This window comes from Phyllostomus hastatus, unplaced genomic scaffold (genome assembly GCF_019186645.2).
Source record: "Phyllostomus hastatus isolate PE091 unplaced genomic scaffold, TTU_PhHast_1.1 phas_contig_29, whole genome shotgun sequence".
NCBI lineage: Eukaryota > Metazoa > Chordata > Mammalia > Chiroptera > Phyllostomidae > Phyllostomus > Phyllostomus hastatus.
This window is the reverse complement of record NW_025333835.1, coordinates 21,524,450-21,545,334: the sequence shown is the minus strand read 5'-3', so window position 1 is coordinate 21,545,334 and position 20,885 is coordinate 21,524,450. Positions and strand designations below refer to the sequence as shown.

Here is a 20,885-nt window from a genome sequence, read left to right as displayed (position 1 = left end):
AAAGAGATAATTGTTCAAATATTACTTGAGAGTAAATACGTGATAATTACCATGTTATCCTGTGAAAGGTGTACCAAGTATCAGACATGCTTTAAGTTTAGTAGGGGACTGTAAAATATTTATATATAACAGATACTAAACGAGACTACAGAACAAATAAAAGTAGAAATTTTTACATAAAGAGAACTCATGTGTTGATGAAAACCAGATTGCTATTTTGGAATCCTTGTGGATTCATAGCAATTCAACCAACAAGGAGTAAAAGTTGGGATTATATTCAGTTGAGAGTAACATACAGATGAAAATTTCCAAATGCTTTAAATATTCAAAATACCTGGTGGTGTACAGTCCAGGGCTGAAATGGCATTCTCCCCTCCACAAAGTCTCCCCAGACTGGAATCTCTTCAGTTCCCTGCACTGCTATCCATAAAGTATAGCCCCTATTTTCTTAGTCCAACAAATTTACATTCCAGTTATTAGGATGGATTTAGGAATGAGTAAGAAGTACAATAAAGAGCATTTGATTGTAATACATTTGTGGTTGTTATTAAGGAATAACCAAGACTATCTTAATGTTCCTCTCCATTTGACTAAAATTTAGATGAGCTTATTCCTGACTGTAGGCCCCTAACCTCTCTTTTGTCAGAGCATTTCCTTTAGAAAACTTGTAATTGCAAATTCTCCCTCTGTCCCCTTAAGTATATATAAATCTCACAGCCTAGAGAAATTTACAATCCGGGAATGCCTTTCTCAAGGACCTAGAACCATCTGTTTGAAATGTAATCATCAAGAAAGAGTGACTCCCAGTTTCTGAGGGAGTGTATTACCGTAACTCAGATGAACACCAGTTAGGAAACACGAGTAGCCTATTCACAGAGACAAACATTTGCAAACTCAGGAATAACCCAATATGATTGACACATTGGGATGATCGACCTACCCCCACTAATGTCCTGTCCTCTACAACGTTTCTACTACTCACTCCATTGTTTAAACAGGCTCCTGACTTTCATTCCTAAAGAGTTGAGTTCAATGTCTCTCCCCTAATGCAATAGGGGAGAGACTTTGCTTGAATAATATCTTCTTTGCCTGTTTAAGTTTCTTTGATATAATTTGTCTTTGACAAGGAGTTTAATAAAAGTTCCACCTACCATTCCCACCTCATCAGATCGACCTCTCTGTTGCTAGGCCACTGGGCAATATAGTCTTTCTCCTGAGCAGCCCTATGTTGAATAAAAACAGTCTAATTATGAACTGAAAAGATAATTGACATTTGGAGACAACTAACTGTATTTTCACGCAACCATTTACTTAGCAACTAATTTCCCATGTATCAAAATAATAAGAGTTGAATGTTCTCATTCTGTTGGCAAGTCTTTCATTGTGCAATACTATTTTTAAAGTTCCTTGCATTTTGTGTCTCCTCTTCTAATCCGCTTACTCATCCTTCAAAATCTAGGTTTGCTCATTAAAAAAAAATAATCTCGGTTCCTACACTTGCCAAGGACTTTGTTTACCCAAGTAAACTTCCTGCGAAAAAGTAACTTAAGAAATGTATTTATTAAGATATCTAACGTTGCTGTGGCTAGTGTGGCTCAGTTGGTTGGATGTGATCCTGTAAATAGAAAGGTTGCTGGTTCCATTCCTGGTCAGGCCACATGCCTAGGTTGTGGGTTCAGTCACTGGTCCAGGGAAGTAGGAAAGGCAACTGATCAATATTTCTGTCTCACATCAATGTTTCTCTCTCTCTCTCTTTCTCCCTCCCTTCCCCTCTCTCTAAAATATAAATAAACAAACAAACAAACAAACAAACAAATAAAACCTTAAAAAAGAAGTGTAATAAACAGCTTCAGATAGTATCCTCTAAGTACATATGGGGAGCAAAGGAAATATAAAGGTAATCCAATTAAATATATATGGGGAATGAGGACATGGTGTTTACAAAGTTTTTATAACTAAAGTGTATTAACTAAACTAACTATTGAAGGTGAAGATGGACAAATCAGGGAATTGAAAAAGCATTAATAATGAAAATCAGAGTTGAGATGATCACCCATATAAAATAGAGAATGCAAAGTAAATATGGGAAAAAAATCATTATTAAAACAAAACTGCAATCAACCCTCAACGATCATCAGATTAACTGTGAATAAAGCCTAGCAGGTACAATTTTATAGCAGAGCTCAGTCACTGGAAAATGTATGATGAACATGAACCACTACCCTGGTGCACTCGGTGGGGTAGACAGGAAAGGCCTTTAGACTTAGGGGGACAGACAGAGCTTCTTCCTCCTGGGCTCTACCTCCTACTGCCCCTCCATCCAGTCTATCATTTAAAGTTAGGTATGTAAAAAAAATCAGTTATTTTATTATTTTATTTTGTTTTCACTTCTTTGTTCACTACTGAGATTGGACATTGTTTTTGTGCTGTGTTGATCCATTTATACAACTTCCTTTTTACATTACTTCTCTTCCCCAAGTGGCAGGGACAAAAGCCAGTGCATGATTTTTTTTTTCCGTTCAGGTCACACATTCGTCCCTGGGCTTATTTTCATCATATCCATTTAGGATTTACACAAAGAAATTTGGGAAACTTACTAGCAATGGGAAATGTATTGCCAGAAACAACTTTTCTAATGCAACAATATTTTAGCAGGGTTTTTTTGTATTTAGCATTTATTGCAATTTATTATCTTGAAGATTTTACTTGAGAGTTGTCTTTAAGAGAGTTGCTAACTGCTTCATTACCATTATTGATTATTTCTTTGATCTGAAACTAATCTTTGATGTTAAATTAACCTTTAATGTTGTTTAGGATTCTTTCTCTCCTTTGATAACTCCCTTGCTATTTACAACCAAACTCTACTGCTAGATTATCAAAGCTTTAATAAAGTGTTTTAATGAGTGCTAAAGAAAGTTCCTGTGTTCTCAGTTTCAATACAGGAATACAAATAAACCCTTTTTAAGGTAATTTTGAATGTTTTCCAAATGTATGCAATTAAATTATGAGCTTTTTGAGAGACAAAACAATGTATTTTGTTTACCAATATATGCCTAACCCTGAATTCAATGTTTGCTTGGTTTGTTCGTTTTGTTTTTTTTTGGTTTGTTTTGGTTTGGTTTGGTTTGTTCTTTTCTTTATTTTTGGCTTAGAAAATCAAATGAAAAAAATATTTTTGACAATGATTACTTTAAAATAATGGAATGTGGTGTGTCAATTATTTAATGACATATGATAATTATTTCCTTTATTAATCACATTAGTTTTTAATTTTAAAAAATATTTTATTTATTTTTAGATAGAAAGGAAGTGAGGGAGAAAGAGAGAGAGAGAAATATCAATGTGTGGTTTTCTTTCATGCACCCCCAAATGAGAACCTGGCCTGCAACCCAGGCATTTGCCCTGACTGGGAATCAAACTGGCAACCCTTTGGTTCTCAGGCCAGTGCTCAATCCACTGAGCCACACCAGCCAGCACTAATTTTTAATTTTTATGGCAAATAATTGTAGAATGTTTGGTGAGCAAAGACCACATAAACTCCACTAAATATTACAGTGCTCAGTGATCATGGACTTGTCAAAACTACCATCAATGCCCTTTTTACAGTAGCAAATACAGTCAGAATCAGTTTGCTCACTCTTGTTTCCAAATGAATAGAATGTGTCAATCACCATATTTCTCCTAAAACTTATTCATACTGACTTCAATAAATAGTAGCACAATTTACAAATTAAAGTTAGAAACTTGGAAGTCCATTAAATACACTCATCTCAATGTTGTTAAATTTTAATTATGTAGCTATATGTATTTATTTGTTTATTGTTCATTTTTCCTACTATCCTAACCTTCAAGAGAACAAGAAAAATGATTAGCTCCATCATCACCCTATACAAAATTTGTACGTGCATATGTATTTATATTGGTGTTTGATAAATATTGTGAATGAATTATTATTATTTTGATGATCACTATGTTTATCATGATAAAATGTGATTACTGATTTTTATAAAGAGATCACTACACAATTAAACAAACATTAAAATACAAACAATAATAATTTTTAACATGCCATACTATTTTAATGGTTGAGAAGAATTCTGGTGAAAATAAATTAGCTTTCTCCTTTCACAGATAATTTAAAGCCCTCAGAAGTTAAAAATTAACAATAGTTATACATAAACAGTATCCGTATATAATCTAGAGCCCAATTATTCTTTATATTTGTTTCATTGTTACTTGATTTTGTGATTTTTGATACAGCCATATTGCAATAAGTATATACCTTGACTTTTCAAGTATTTATATTTTATTTGTCCAACTAACGTATTATTTGTATTATAAGACACAGTTTCATGCCCCCCAGCCAAATTTGAGAGGAATAAGGTTTTCTAATGCTGCTGTTGAGTTCTGTTTACATTTACATTGGTGAAATATTATGTTATTTATGTTATTAAATATTTTAGCACATTTTTTGCTTCAAAATTTTTTCTCTATTTTCCTCCTCTAAAACCTAGGTGCATCTGATGGTCCAAAAAAATATAGCATGTTAATGTCAGAATATAAGCAACATGAAGGCAGGGACTGTATCTACCTTACTGAATATCATCTAGGGCCATCTAGTGCAGTGTGGCACACTCATAAGAACTTTCAATAAATGTGAAGGACTATGAAAACGTCCACTCCTGGAAAAGAAACCACCACCTCTTCATGGATGAGACATGCAAATTCAAACTTCCAGGGTTTAAGAGAATGAAATGAAGAGGAACAGTTTATATATCCATAACTTAGAATTTTTGAAACCCTGGGTGCTCTTTAGATTATTAAAAAAATAAAATAGTATGTTTTTCTTTTTACCTTAATTTCAATTGCCTAATAATTATTTATTACATTGAATAAATTATCATTCTAGTATTCTAGTAGATATAGCAGCAGTTTTCACTGGCTAGTGATAAAAACATTATAAAATAGAATTTTTTATTTTTCTGACTCTGATTCTCAACATAGTATTTTAATCATTGCAATCATTGCAAAACATGCCTTAATATAATTAAAGAAGCATTATTACTTAAAATATTATAGTATTTCAAACATAAAGTATATCAGGTATTGCATTTTACTTTAATAATTCTGGGATTTTCACTTACGTAACACTGTTCATTTTTCCAGTATTTTTAGTACTAAGTAAACACAATTCTCTTTTAAACATTTTAATTGAAAATTGGAATTACCTTTATTTGCAACATCGACAGATGACAGTTAGCCAGGGAGTGGTGGGAGAGGTTAGGGGGTGGAGGGTTTTAGCAAAAAGGAAAAAAGACTCATGGACATGGACACCAGTGTGGTGATTGTCAGGAGGCAGGGAAATAAAAGGGGACTAAATGGTAATGAGAAAGTACAATAAAGATTAAACTTCAAAACAGGTAAATAAAGTGTGGATTTAGCAGGGGTACCTTATGTTTGAAGACAATATAATACATTATCACATTCCATTATCTTGAAATAATATAGAAACTTTAGTGTCTTATTTTCTTGACTTTAACTATTCTATAGAATAAGTTCTTTTATACAACATTTAACATGCAAGTTTTCTTAAATTTGAAATGTTTACTATTATCATCTTTGAGAATAAAGATTGAACTAATATATCTTTCAGTCTTTAATTATGTGGAAACACAAAATCAAATATCTGGGAAAGATGGTTTAATACATTAAAATATATATACATATATGTATATATATATATGTTTTTTCCTAATAAGATTGTTTTCTACCCTCCTTCCTTCCTCTGCAAACTGTAGTTATTCTAGATTCAGTTGGAATGAAGTTAACTATTTTCAACTCAGGTTTATACTAATATCTGATTTAATAAGTTAACAATGGGATTTAATTTTTGCCCAAACATTTGGCAAAAGAGATCAAGTGAAATATTAAGTAAATAGAGTGCATTCATTCTCCAGTTTCGATATGCTCTAAAACTGCACAAAAGGAAAAAGGATAACTAGTCTAAACTTAATCATTTTCATTGTCCAAATAACTGGAAATGAAGAAATCAAGCACTAGTCTTGCCAATAATATCTAAGATCTTTAAGCACTTGCTTTTCTCTTATATATCTTCATAGAGCCCTTAGTATAGTGTCTGTTTAAAACAGAACCATTTTTTCCACCCAATATGAAAAAATTTAGTTCCATTTTTCCTACTTTTATATTTCTATAGATAGATTTTGTAATTTTACAGATATTAAAACAACAGGCAACACAGTGAGGACTGTAAAAACTCTATGAGTTCCACACTTTGGCAGTAATTCTTTCTTTGTTTTCCCCATCACACCATAGAAATAAAAACACTGAGAGAAAAAGCTTAAAAGGATATATGGCAATTTCCAGGCCTGAAGCCTGAGTTTTTATCTTTCCTATGAGCGGAACCTGCTATTACTACGTCCTTCTGAGGAATAGAGCACTCGGGAATGTGTGTGTATAAAAGAGAGAGACACAAAAACCTCCAAGGCATTCATTAAAGTTTTGACTTTCTTTTGTTAAATTTTTATTATATAAATAACTTAAAAAATAATCACTTGATGGAGATACTTAAATGTACAAAATACAGACAAGGGAATCCAGATTAATTGGTAGTCAGTTAATCTTTTAAAGCTCAAGAATTGAAGGAACTCTACTTTCTGTTTAGTATTGAAGTATTTAAATGTTATGGAACAATAAAGCAAATTCTGAATGCGATAAAAAAGTATCTTTCAGATATTATACCATGTAACACATTTTAGTATTTAGAAATCTCTATTTCAAAAAGTGAATGCTGGTATACTCCGTTAGAGATTTTGTGTGAACTCCTGATCTGCCTTTCCTATTCCTAGTTTTTGGCCTCCTCATCTCATAAACTGACCTCTACCTGGTCTTATCCAATGGTATTTTCGGTGTTTGGAGCAATCTGTCTTCCAGAGGAGAGCTTTATAGATCTTTCCTTTTCGAGCATTCTCTTCTACTTCTTGAGGATCCTCAGAAAAGCAACTGTAAACAGACTTTATGTTTTGTTTGGGTCCGAACGCGAGAAAACTGTTCCAAAAATGTGGACAAGATACTGTCTATGAATCAGTATCAAATACTCCTGTGGTCCTTACAACTCTTTAAGTTTTATAATTTATGCACATTATTTTACATATCTACCCATAAAGTTTTCCTGATTGTCCTCAGTCTACCAACAGTAGAATAAAATTATTTGTATGTTATTTCAGAAAAATAATAGATAAATCATAATTTACTCAATATGTAATAAAGTACATGTTTATACATATAATGTATTTGCTATAAACATTGTTAAAATAAATACCCTTAATCCAGCCATTTATTCTAACAACTGGAGCCTTGCCAATACCTTTACTATGAAATCTTCCCCATTTCATCTCTCTGCATCTCCAAAGAGGTAAGCACTACTGAAAATTTCATTTTTATAGTTCCCAAGCCAAAATAGTTTAAACTTATAAATGCATTTATAAATAATATAGAACTCTGTTTTGCTTTTTGTAAAGCTTGTTATTAAAAGTCTGTTGTATTATTCTGTAATTTACTTTCCTTCACAGAATACTATATTTATATAAGTCATCCATGCTGTTCCCTATAATTCTTGTACATGCTATCCTGTAAAATTGAACATATATATAATTTATGTCCCAGCAATTTATTCTTAGATATATATTATAGAAAAAAGCTTATGTTCACTAGTATACATACATGAAATTGTTTATTTTAAGATTGAACATAACAGCAAAATCAAACAAACATACTAGAAGATCAAATGCCTTCAAAATAAAGAAAATTTGGATTTGGATAAGTAAATTATTGCATATGCACACCATTACACATTAGGCAATAGCAATTTTTTTGAAATGCAGAAATAATTAGTGCTAATATGTTTTTTAGCTAGAATAATTTTTTATCTGATAAAAACAGAGTATACTCAGGGGATTCCAATTGTATCATTTAGAAATTCACAACCTGTGATTAGAGCTACTATTGGTTTTTAAACCAGCTTAGTTAAGACCAGTCTTCCCATAGTCTCTTATGTCCCTTTCATTTGTTCACTTTGTTAGATATCTAAATGAGTCTATATGATCCAGAGCTTCTTTTCCCCAGGTGCTTCTATCTGCATGCAAAAATGTTTCATAGTGCCCATACAGCACTATCAATTATTTATACAATATAGATACTACAGCTGCTCTTTTATAAATGCTCTGAACTAACAATAATGAGAATTACATAAATAAATAAACACCGATCAAGAATTGTGCTGTTGAAGAATAATGTAATGGAGGAAGGAACACTAAAAAAAATGTTGACAGTTGAATTACTTCAGCCTGAGTTAGACAATGTTCCCTGTGAAAATTGTGGATGAAATGTGGAATAGGTCAGAGTTCTATAGAAAACAAAGTTGTCTATGACAGCATACAAGTGTCCCTAGAGGATATATTACGTTCACAATAAGAATGATATGGACATGCACTAGGATGAGATTTTTCAAAATCATCTTGAAAATAAAGATTAATGACTGAGTAGTGATTTCTTTCAACTAAATAAATTTAAGACTTGAACACAATGCTTATAAATATCACTTGACTGCTTTCTTGGTTATCTGGTAACAGTTAGAGATGGGGCTACAATGATGGAGAAGAAAGAATATAAGAACACAGAAATATGGGATGCCTTGGAGAATTAGGCATTCTATCTTCTTTCTCTCTTTTTTTGATGCTAAATTTCTCATTATAACTCATTGATTCAGAAAACAATAATTCATGTTGTTTACTGAATAAATAACTGTTTATTACTGAGTGTACACTAACATCACAGTGGTGAGAAAAATAAAGAAGGTACTACCCTTCATGAAAAATCTACACTGCCAGTTCCTTCACCTGAATAACTACAAACAGATATTAGTAGATAAAGAGTTAAAGATGTTAGCTTAGTCATATTAAAGATTTAAACATTAAATTATAATTTTGAGTGGCTATTTTGACTATACTTTTTGTAAAACATGACAAAGAAATTGGTCAGAGACAAACATGATTTAGGAGAGTGGGTGTCACTGCAAGGGGAAAACTTCCAGTAAAAAAGAGAATATTATCACCCTGGCTGACGTGGCTCAGTTGGCTGGAGCATCATCCCATAGACCAAACTGCTGCAGGTTTCCCAGGCAGGGCACATACCCAGGTTTCAGGTTCAATTCTGATCAGAGTGCCTACCATAAGGCAACCAATTGATGTTTCTCTCTGACTTCAGTGTTCCTCTCTTTTCCTCCCTACCTCTTTCTCACTAAAAACAAAACAAAACAAAACAAAACAAAAAAACAGTGAGAAAATGTCCTCAGGTGAGGATTAAAGTAAAATAAAATCTAAAATAAAATCTATTGATCAACCTACCTATTTATCTACATAATCACATATGTATACACATACACACACACCTATATGCATACATATGTATGTATTTATAGACTGTATTATTGAAAGCTTCAGCCTGGATACTCCTTTTTCAAGTCATACCAGTGATTTTCTTTGCTTAAATTTGCTTTTCTGGAATCAAGTGTGAACATGGAGAACAAATAAATAGATGCAACTGGAGAATACATTTTCTATAACTTGAATTTAGATTCATTGAGTAAGCCCCTTCCTGGAGTGGAATTTGGGCACAAAATCAGAACAAAACAAAAAAAGTATTAAAAAGGAGACAAATGGTAATATCAATAAAAATGTGATGTATTTTTGGTTTGATTTTTGGACCTACGTAACATATCAGAAAACACGTGACATAAAAGTAGCTGTGACTACCCTTTGTTGAGTATTCAAACTCAAAGAACAAAAACTGCATAAATAATATTGATAGAGTAAATGTTCATGAAAAAGCCAAAGTTAATAAAATAGAACATACATTTTAAGTGAATTAAGTTCAGTATAGTATGGTAAAATTACCGGGGGCATGGAGAAACAATTACACATAATATATTTAGAAAACATGACTGTGATACTGCGTGGCAGGAAATTAAAGCAAACTTTAAAGCCATTGAACATTATTATATCTTACAGGCAGAAATGATTCAGTAGATTTAATTTCAGCTCAATTTTCTGGTTACATTTTAAATTGTACTGTTTACATTAGTAACTTACATTTCAGAAGGGCGATAAACAATAAGATATTGCTATATCACAATGCATTCATATTGAATCACTCTAAATATATATACCAAGAAATGTGTTAATTATATTCTCACAGAAAATGTGTTACATTAATAATTATAAGAATATTAAAATATACTGGGGCTTTTATTTTATTTTTACTTACTTATTTATTTTTTATTGTTGACACTATTACAGAAGTCCCTCATTTTTTCCCACTTATTTGTCGACTCCCACCCAGCCACCCCACACCCTAGCATGATTTACCACATTGTTGTCTGTGTCTGTGAGCTCTGCACATATGCCTACATGTTCTTGTGCTAATTTCTTCCAGCTCCCCACACCCTACCTTCTGACATCTGTCATTCTTTTCTGTGTATCCATGCCTCTGGTCCCATTTTGTTCATCAGTTTATTTTGTTCATTAGATTCCACTTACAAGTGATATCATATGGTATTTGTCTTTCTCTGACTTTTAAAATTTCCATGATGTTTAAAATAATTTTCATGCAAGAGATTTTGGTTTTCCATACCAGTGTTTACTACAGAAAATTCTAATAATTTATTCAACTTAAAATCTAGCTAAATATTTTTTTAATTTGAAAGTTCTATCACATTCCTTAATCTTCTTCACAGAAAAAAATGTTCTGAATTAAAGAACATGATCAGAACATTCTCAAAAAAAAAGTGCTTAAGATATTAATACATAAGAAGACCAGGGAATTGAATTATAACAGGAGTAGTAGGGGTAGACTTACCTCAAAATTTAGCTAACTTAACAACAAAAATGATAATAATCAATGTAGTACTACTGTGCATTAAAAGAGAGTGGAGATATAAATTGATAAAATTCCTTCTATAAATCTTTTCTGGAAATATGTATCAATTTTAAAATTGTTTATATGTTTTGACTGTGGCATTTTATTCATAGGTCATGCCATGAGAGAAAATCCAGGTAAATATTTATCATTTTTGATAAAATTCAGAAAAAATAAATCCATATGATCTCACCTACAAGTGGAACCTAGTCAACATAACAAACAAGCAAGCAAAATATAACCAGAGACAGTGAAATAAAGAACAAACTGACAGTGACTAGAGGGGCAGTGGGCAGGGATAATGGGGATAAAAGGGGGAAAGGTTTTCAGGAACATCTACAAAGGACACATGGACAAAACCAAAGCAGGTAGGATCAGGGGAGGGAGGTGGGGATGGCTGGGGTGGTGGAGAGACATGGGGGAAAAATGGAGACAATTGTAATTGAACAACAATAAATTTTTTTTAAAGAGAATAAAGAAGTTCAATATTACTAAAATGTAGTGAACACATTGCCATATAGAGTAGGCATTTTTAATCTAGTATATATTTATTATATCCTTTTTTTCCAAGAACCATGTTGAAAAAATGGAAAAATACACTTAACCTTCATTGAACTTAAGGGATATGTCTATTTCCTCATTCTACTTTCACTTTCTAATCATGACCTATTGTTCTCCTTTACTGTATTTTTTTTAAATTTCTGTCTATAGTTTAATTCACTGTTTCTTAAGGCTCTGTGGTTATTCTCTATGAATTTTTTCTGGAATATACGATTGAATTTTTCTTGATATGATAATGTCAACATTACATCTCTATCCCAGAATTTTTCCTGAGCTCTGAATTTATATTTCCACTTCAAAATATCTACGTAAATATCTCACAGGAAAATCAAGGCTAACACCCTTAAACAGAACTTTATAATATCTCTGAAATCTGCTCCACCTTTGATTTCTGTTTGTTTTGAGAATAGCAGAATATTTTTATAGTTGCAAAAAGGAACCTCATCCTACTGGACCATTCATATCAATCATCTGGAATTCTTGTAGAGTATTACCCTTCAGTAATGAAATTATCCCCTTTTTGTCAAAGAACCAACCATTTTTGTTTTGTTTGTTTCATTGTTTGTTACCATTGTTCAACTAAAGTCCCCCAACACCCTCTCCCACCCCACCAACCCCCACCTCCCCACTCATTCTTTCCCCCCTTTGGCTTCGTCCATGGGTCCTTTATACATGTTCCTTAATGACTCTTCTCCCTTCCCTCCCTTTATTCCCCTCTGGTTACTGTCAGTTTGTTCTTTATTTCAATGTTGCTGTTTATATTTTGCTTGCTTGTTTGTTTTGTTGATTGAGTTCCACTTATAGGTAAGATCATATGGTATTTGTCCCTCACTGCCTGGATTATTTCACTTAGCATAATGCTCTCTAGTTCCATCCATATTGTTGCAAACTAAAGGGTAGGAGCTCCTTCTTTCTTTCTGCAGCATAGTATTCCATCAAGTAAAGGTACCACAGTTTTTTTATCCATTCATTTAGTGATGGACACTTAGGCTGCTTCCAGCACTTGGCTCTTATAAATCATGCTGCTATGAACATTGGGGTGCATAGGTTCTTTTGAATTGGTGTTTCAAGACTTTTAGGGTAAGTCTCAGCAGTGGAACTGCTGGGTCAAAAGGCAGTTCTACTTTTAGTTTTCTGAGGAAATTCCACACTGTTTTCTACAATGGCTACACCAGTCTGCATTCTCACCCACAGTGCACTAGGGTTCCCTTTTTTCTACAACCTTGCCAGCACTTGTTCGTTAATTTGTTTATGATGGCCATTTGGACTGATGTGAAGCAGTTTCTCACTATGGTTTTAATTTGCATCTCTCTGATGGCTAGGGATGGTGAGTATCATTTATTACATCTCAGGGCCCTATGTATGAAGAAAACCCATTTTTTAAAAAATTATGTGTCCTTGTCTTTCCCTTCAGCATACCAGAAGCCCTTGGAATTGCCATGGGCCACTGCCTCGCCCTTTGACTGATATAGTAAGAACAAGCTGTATCCATTGTCTCTCTCATTTGCTTCTACCGAGGTGTCCCTGATGTCAAGATCCTAATCTTTGACCTCCTGCAGAAGAAGGCAAAAGTGGTCCGTTCCCACTCTGTGGCCACGTGGTGTCAGATAAGTATGAGCAGCTCTCCTCCGAAGCCCTGGAGGCTGCCTGTTCTTGTGCCAACAAGTACAGGGTGAAAAGCTGTGGCAAAGAGAGCTTTCACATCTGATACGTCCCCACCCCTTCCACATCCTCCACATCAACAAGATGTTGTCCAGTGCAGGGGCTGACAGGGTCCTGGCAGGTGTGCAGGGTGCCTTTGGAGAGCCCCAGGGCACAGCAGCCAGGGGCCACATTGGCCAAGTCATCATGTTTATTGGCACCACGCTTCAGAACAAAGAGCACATGATTGAGGTATATGCAGAGCCAAGTTCAAACTCCCTGGCTACCAGAAGATCCACATCTCTGAGAAATGGGGCTTTACTAAGTTTAATGGGGATGAATTTGAAGACATGGTGGCCAAGAAGCAGCTCATCCAAGGTGACTGTGGGTCAAATACACCCCTAACTGTGGTCCTCTGAAAAAATGGGGGCTTTGCACTCATGGGTCTCTGCTTCCACCTTAACACCCACCAATAAATCCTACTTTCTGAAATAAATAAATAAATACAATACATCCTCATAGGAAGACTAGTAACTAGTATAGTATTGTAGTAGATCAATAATTGTTTGCTGAAGGGTTGTTGAATGAATGAATGGAATACTTTGAAAATATCTTTAGAGACATTTCCATTTAGGTTAGGAAAAATTAATGGTTTAGGGTGATTTAAGTTTGGACAGTAGAGCATTATGGTTACACATTGACATACATAAAAGTGAAGTGGATTCCTCTTTATGCAGTCATTGATGGAAATTATTTGCTTCCATAACTACATATTTTTTAAAAAATCTCCTTTCTAGAAAATGAATGCAAATCCAAAACTCTTCTTTAGAGAACTTTAGGTATTAAAATTTCCATCATTTCTATAAATGGTTAACAAAATAATGTGGAAATACAAATGAGTATATTTGAGTATATACTCAAAGTATATTACATTCAGAAAAAAATAGCTCTATTGCTACTTTTAAATTTTATACTGTGTAAACTATTGTATTTCAGGCTTTCTCTAACATAGAAACTTTATTTGAATGTAAAATATACAGATGTGAATTCGAGCCACAAATAATAATAAAATAGTTATTTTAAATTATTCTTAATTTTTTTTTTTTAGTTTTGGGTGAGCTGTATTTCAAAGAGCTATAAAAACTTGCAGAGATGAACTCAGGGAAATTGTCAGTTCCACCTCAGGCAACTGTAAAAATAACATTCTTCAGAGCCTTGAAAATAAGCACACTTTATCCTCCCTTTTATTAACATTTCCTTCAATTTTTCGGCCAAACTCTTTTCAGAGTTCTTCTCTGCTGACATGAACAAACATTACATCTCCATCTGCCCTTGTGCCAAAAAGTGAATTTAACTGAAGAAGCCCATACTTTCAGTGATCATGATCTCAGAACTTAGAATAATATTAAGTGCATTTGCAGATTTCAACTTTTATCCTCTCCTTTTCCTTCCATTCTTTCAAAAAATCCTCATTATTTGTCATTGGCATATAGACATTAAAATTCATAAATATATTTTCATTTACATTAATTTATTTCATTTTCATTTTTTAAAAGTATCTACATCCAGAAGCCTGTGAAAGAATCCTTAGAAAAAAGCAAGGGATTGTAAAATATAAGTAAATACAGTAGTGTCCTAATTATAAATCAATAGAGTTGTAAATATATATGTATCATCTAATAAAATTTAAAAAATAAAAAGTGAAAAATTAAGCCCTGGCTGGCATAGCTCAGTGGATTGAGCGTGGGCTGGGAACCAAAGTGTCCCAGGTTCAATTCCCAGCCAGGGTACATGCCTGGGTTGCAGCCCATAACCCCCAGCAACCGCACATTGATGTCTCTCTCTCTCTCTCCCTCTCTCTCTCTCTCTCTCTCTCTCTCCCTCCCTCCCTCCCTTCCCTCCCTAAAAATAAATAAATAAAATCTTTAAAAAAAAAAGAAGTGAAAAATTCTCAGCTCCTTCACAGTCTTAGGGGAAAGTTATTCATTCTTTCACCATTAAGTATAATGTTAGTTGTAGGTTTGTCCTACATAGATTTTATCAGGTTATGTTGCTTTCCATTCTTGGTTTGCTAAGAACTTTTATCATGAATAACTGTCACATATTCTACAGTTATTTTTCTGTTTTTATTAAGATGGTTGTGCAATCTTTATTCTTTTTTTAAAAAATTAAAGAGTTTATTTATTTATTTTAAGAGAGAAGGGAAGGGAAAGAGAGAGGAAGAGAAACATCAATGTGTGGTTGCCTCTCATATGCCCCCTACTGGGGTCCTGGCCTGCAACCCAGGCATGTGCCCTGACTAAGAATCCAGCCACACCCTTTGATTCACAGGCCTGCACTCAATCCTCTGAGCCAAACCAGCCAGGGTTCACTTTTATTTTTTTAGTCACTATGGTGAATTACATGTCTTAATTTTTAACTTTAAACCAGCTTAGCATTTCAGAGATCATCCCCACTTAATTGTGATAAATTGTTGAATTAATTTTACTAAAATTGTATTGAGAATATTTGCATCAATGTTCATAAGTTAATTTCCTGTATTTTTTAAAGAGTTTATTTATTTATTTTTAGATAAAGGGAGGGAGAAAGAGAGGGAGAGAAACATCAATGTGCAGTTACCTCTCATGCACCCCCTACTGGGGACCTCACCAGCAACCCAGGCATGTGCCCTGACTGGGAATTGAACTAGCAACCCTTTGGTTCACAGGCCAGTGTTCAATCCACTGAGCCACACCAGCCAGGACATCTTCTTGTAGTTTTTTTTCTATTTTATGCCAAGATATCACTAACTTCACAGAGTGAGTTGCAAAGTATGCTTTTATCGTCAGCTATCTAGAAGTGTTTATGCAAAACTGGTATTATTTCTTCCTCAACAATGTGGCAGAACCCACAAGTGTAAACTTTTAGGACTAAAAATTTTGTTAGAATATATTTAACTGCACATTCAAATGTATTTTAAGTTGTTAATAGCATTTCTCATTAGTCTTTTACTGGGTAGGATTTTCAGAGATGTCCCCTTTCTCATTCCTTGTATTGCAGAACATATCCCCTGCTGTCCCCTCTAGGCAACGCGGGCAGAATACACAGCTTACTTTAGATTTAAAAAAACTGAGCACTTTATTGTTCTATTACATGAACTCTTCTGTGACATAGTCTACTTTTCAACCTAGCATAAAGATAATCCTTTAGGTATGGCCTCTTTTCCCATTCATTTAGATGGGTTATATAGTTGTTAAATTCCATAGCAAAGAGATACAAGTGAACTAACAGGAAAAAAGTACAACACCTTAAGCCTGGATATATCATTCAGGTTCACCAAGGTATGATATTATATATAGGTACTAGCCCAGTGACAGGTTCAAGACCAGGTCTTAGATGTCATCTAAAATGGACATTCACTTCTGACATTTTTCAGCCTGAAACAATGATTTTAACATAATATAGGCTGCTTTACAATAGAATAGCAAGTCACTATTTTATATCATGCTTTCTAACAGTCCAACATGATAAACAGGGAAGATATTTCAAGCATTTGGTACAAGTCACTTTTAGCTTCTTGGTACTGTTAAGGTCTGCTTCTGTGGCTGTTTTAGTAAGAGGAAAAAGCACATTCCATGTAAGAAGCCTAAGATAACGCTATGTACTTTTAGGTCAAGATTATTTGAGTGAAAGTAAGAGCCTATATTATGTTTATGCATTAGCCTGTGTAGAAAAGTAAGTCATGGAATCTTCAATGTTTCTAAAAACAGTTTCAGAGCTGCCAAATTTATTTGTGTATCACCACATCATTTTGTTATTCCCCAGTAATTCAGTCCACCGTTTTCTAAACCTTCAACTTGACAAAGAGCTTTAAGTTATCTGATAACATGTATGTCCCATAGAACTTTCTCTCACCCCCACATACATACAGGGAAGGATGAACATAAGTTTAAGTTGTACGTGTGGAAAATAACACAATAATTAATGAATAATAATACAAGAATGAACTCTCTTTTGCTTACTCACAACTATCAACCTACCTTGGCTCCACCCTGTATTTTCAACGGCAAATACATGACCGTATTTCAAAAACTTATGTTGTTTTAAGTACACTATTGATTTTTACTGTGAAATAAACTTTTTACATTTCAATTAAAACATATTTGCATAAGAATAAAAAGGTTTGCGATTCTTTTTGTTGTTTAAAATGCTATTTAACATCCTTTCAATCAGTGCAATAGTTTATCCTAACTTGTTTGTGTAGTATGAGCAAAGCTGAAGGAATTAGACCAAGAAGATTTCTAACATTTATCATAGCAAATAAACATATTGGAAAATAGAAAAAAAGAGAAAAATGATCACTTTAATTCTCTCATCTCTGATATCTTAACATTAAATTACAAAATTTGAGTTATTCCTTTAAAAAGAAAATTTAACAGAATATATAATTTTTATATTCCTGTTAATGGTAGACATTAGCAGACCTTTATTAATATTATGTTCACTGATGTCTGATCATAAAATCTAAGCACACTACTAAGAGAAACACACACACAACTGGTCAGTTCGGATAAAGAACAAAAAAGAAATAGCTTAAACATTAGTTTTCATTCAGGAAAAAAGTTCCATAATTTCTACTGTGCCTGGGAAACAATTATGAAGATGAATAAAACAGCACGGAAGTCCTGTCAGAGGGCGCAAACTAGTAGTGCTAACAAATTCAAAACTGTGTTTAAAACATCATGAATTGTGTTATACTAGTGATTTCAATAATGTGACTTGGGATCAGAGCACAGAGTGAATAATTTACCAGAGAAGGAATTAGATGTTACTAGAATATGTTCTGGGCCTTGAAGCTGACGTCAAAGGCAGAGTGTGAACATAGGTGCGTGTTCAGGCAGGTGATGCTTAGTTCTGAGACCTGGGTGATGTGGCAATATGAAACATACTGGTGATACAAAGAACATAAAATTGAAAAGAACATAAAATTGTAGCTCTCCAGTTGGAGAGCTACATTTAAGCTGCCTTATTCTGTAATTTTAGACTTATTCTGTAAACAGATAGGAGCCACTGAAGCCTTTTAAATAGAATAACATATCGCCTTTGCTCTGACAAAAGATGGCTAGTAGAAAAATAAGAAGAGGAAAGTAAGAGATAATACAGCATTGATTTGTTTGATTACTCACCCCCTCTATAAGACTCATAGTAATATTTAAAGTAAGCACTACAATATTACTTTCTATCTTCTTTTCCTGAGACTGCTCCTTCAGAATTGTCCCTAACCCCCTGTAGGGGAAACAGAGTCAGTCAGGCCCTGCACCCAGATGTCTGGGCAGTTAAGATAAGCAATGTTCCCATAACCCTGAGTGGGCCCGCGTGCCCAGAACCACTCCTTGTTATATAATATCTTTGCACCCTGTTGGCTTTATGTGCATTTAGTACAAAAGGGAGTTGGGACTCCCTGCTGGTGCGACACAAGGCTTGTGGCACACGTAGATTGCCTCATCCTAGAATAAAGGCATATCAGGCATACCGAAGGCTCTGCAAATTTTCATCCATCTGCTGGAATTACACGAACCTGCCCAGCCTCGAGCGGTGGCAACACCCTCCACCCCCGGCCCACAAATGTTTTCACCAGGTCAGGCATCAAGATTCCCATCTTATCGCAATAAATGAGCTGGTTTAGATTTCACTACTACTTAAGTAGACACTTTTATCTTCTTTTCAACTGATTATATGTAATTGTATTATTTCCTTTATATATTACAATTTTTTACCTTCTCTTGTTCTTAAACACCTTAATTAAGATAAAATTTAACTCAAGGTGTTATATTAGAGAGGTTTTAGCTAGAGGTGTCCAACCTTTTGGCATCTCTGGGCCACACTGGAAGAAGAGTTGTCTTGCTTGGGCCACACATTATATAAATTGTGACACATAATCACAAAAAATCTCATAATGTTTTACATAAATTCATGATTTTGTGTTGGGCCTCATTCACAGCCTCCTTGGTTGCATGCAGCCCATAGGCCACAGGTTGGACACCCCTGTTTTAGATGGTTTCTTTTTCTATAAGGAGCTTTAATATTATCTGATCAGAGTGACTATTTGTTTTACATATGTGTGTGTGTGTGTGTGTGTATGAATGATATGCTTTACCCTCATGCTATGATTACTCCAACAATAAACATTTGATGGTTGCAAAACAACATAATTTTTAAGGGTGATAATTTAAAATCACTGGAAAATTGAAAATAATCGCCTCCTTCTCAAATGGGAATATACATGACATTTTCTCTAATTTTTAACAAGAAATATAAAAAAGTTATTTTCCAGGCTGAAGTCAAGTGAGTTTTTCATGAGAATTTGAGGGATCTATTGAAGATTTAACCAACAATTAATCTCATTGATTTCTTTTTTTTTAACTTATTGTTGTTCAGTCACAGTTGTCCCATATTTTTTCCACTTGCACACCCCTTCCCCCTCCTCCTCCACTTCCATAGCCAATCCCCCTGCCATTGTCCCTGCCCATGAGTCCTCTATTTCTGTTCTTTTGCTTGTCCCTTTCCCTTCTTTCCCCTGTTATCCCCTCCCTCCTCCTCAGATCACTGTCAATTTCTCTTTCTACCTAATATACTGTATTAAAACTTGAGTGAAACCTCCAAAGATATACTATGTTAAACAGAGTCTGTTTGGGGTAAGTTTGGGAAGCATAGGTGATTTGAATTGCAAATGTTAAATATACTTCTCTCTAAAAAGGTTGGTTGATCCAAGGCTTGATTGAAAAAGGTCATTATTTTTGCATAAACTATAAGTAGTTGGTACCTGCAAACAACAGAAGTTTTGTAGTGCCTAGTATATTGACTAAAATTTTTTAGATTGCATAAATTATTCTGTATGCAATGCAGATGTTTTATTTAGATTATTTCACCCAAAACTGTATGGATATGAAAGCTTTCTGATTACTCAGTGAATACTGATATTATACATTTATGGACATTCTGTAATTATATTTGAGGATGATTCTCATCCTCACTGGATTATATTCTCACTGCATAATATCATAGATCAATCTCTTTAAACTCTGAGGTAAACTTAACTTACTATTTTACTTTTTTGAAAACCTTTGAGAGAATGTCATATCTATTATACAATCCCATATTTTTTACTGCTATTGTCAGCCACTTTAAAATTATTTGGACTGAAATTTTCAGAAGAGTCTATTAATTGTTCTGAGCTTTTAAACATTGCGATTAATATTACATGGGTATTCAATGTTATTACAGTATGTTGCCCAAATCTTAATATTTCAAATAATAAAAGAATAATGTTAAAAAATTAGACATTGAGCAACTTCACTTTACTACAGGAATATGTTCAGAGAAAATATGAATAATATACATGTTGTTAACTGGTTAAGTTAGTGCAGCAGACATCATGTCCCACTGTATTTTCTTAGGGTATTGTCATCCCACTGATTAAATGTCTCTTCCCTTCTGTCTCCTGAACGCTGCTCTGAAACTGTGTCAGAAAAGAGCAAAGGCATCTCTATAACCAGGTCACTCACAATGTTTAGTACCTTGTTTAACACCAAAGTAAGAAACAGGTAAAGAAATTGCATCTAGTGATGAAAATACACTAAAAAATCTCCTTGAAAAATTATTTTAAATGAACTCTTAACTTTTTATTGGCCTCCTGCCCCCCAAGGGCTCCT

General features: G+C 33.9%; 1 pseudogene; it reads left to right on the top strand.

Moving 5' to 3' along the window:
- Positions 1 to 11,113: 11,113 nt before the first annotated feature.
- LOC123818713 lies at positions 11,114 to 13,657 on the top strand (annotated as a pseudogene).
- The last annotated feature ends 7,228 nt before the right edge of the window (positions 13,658 to 20,885 follow it).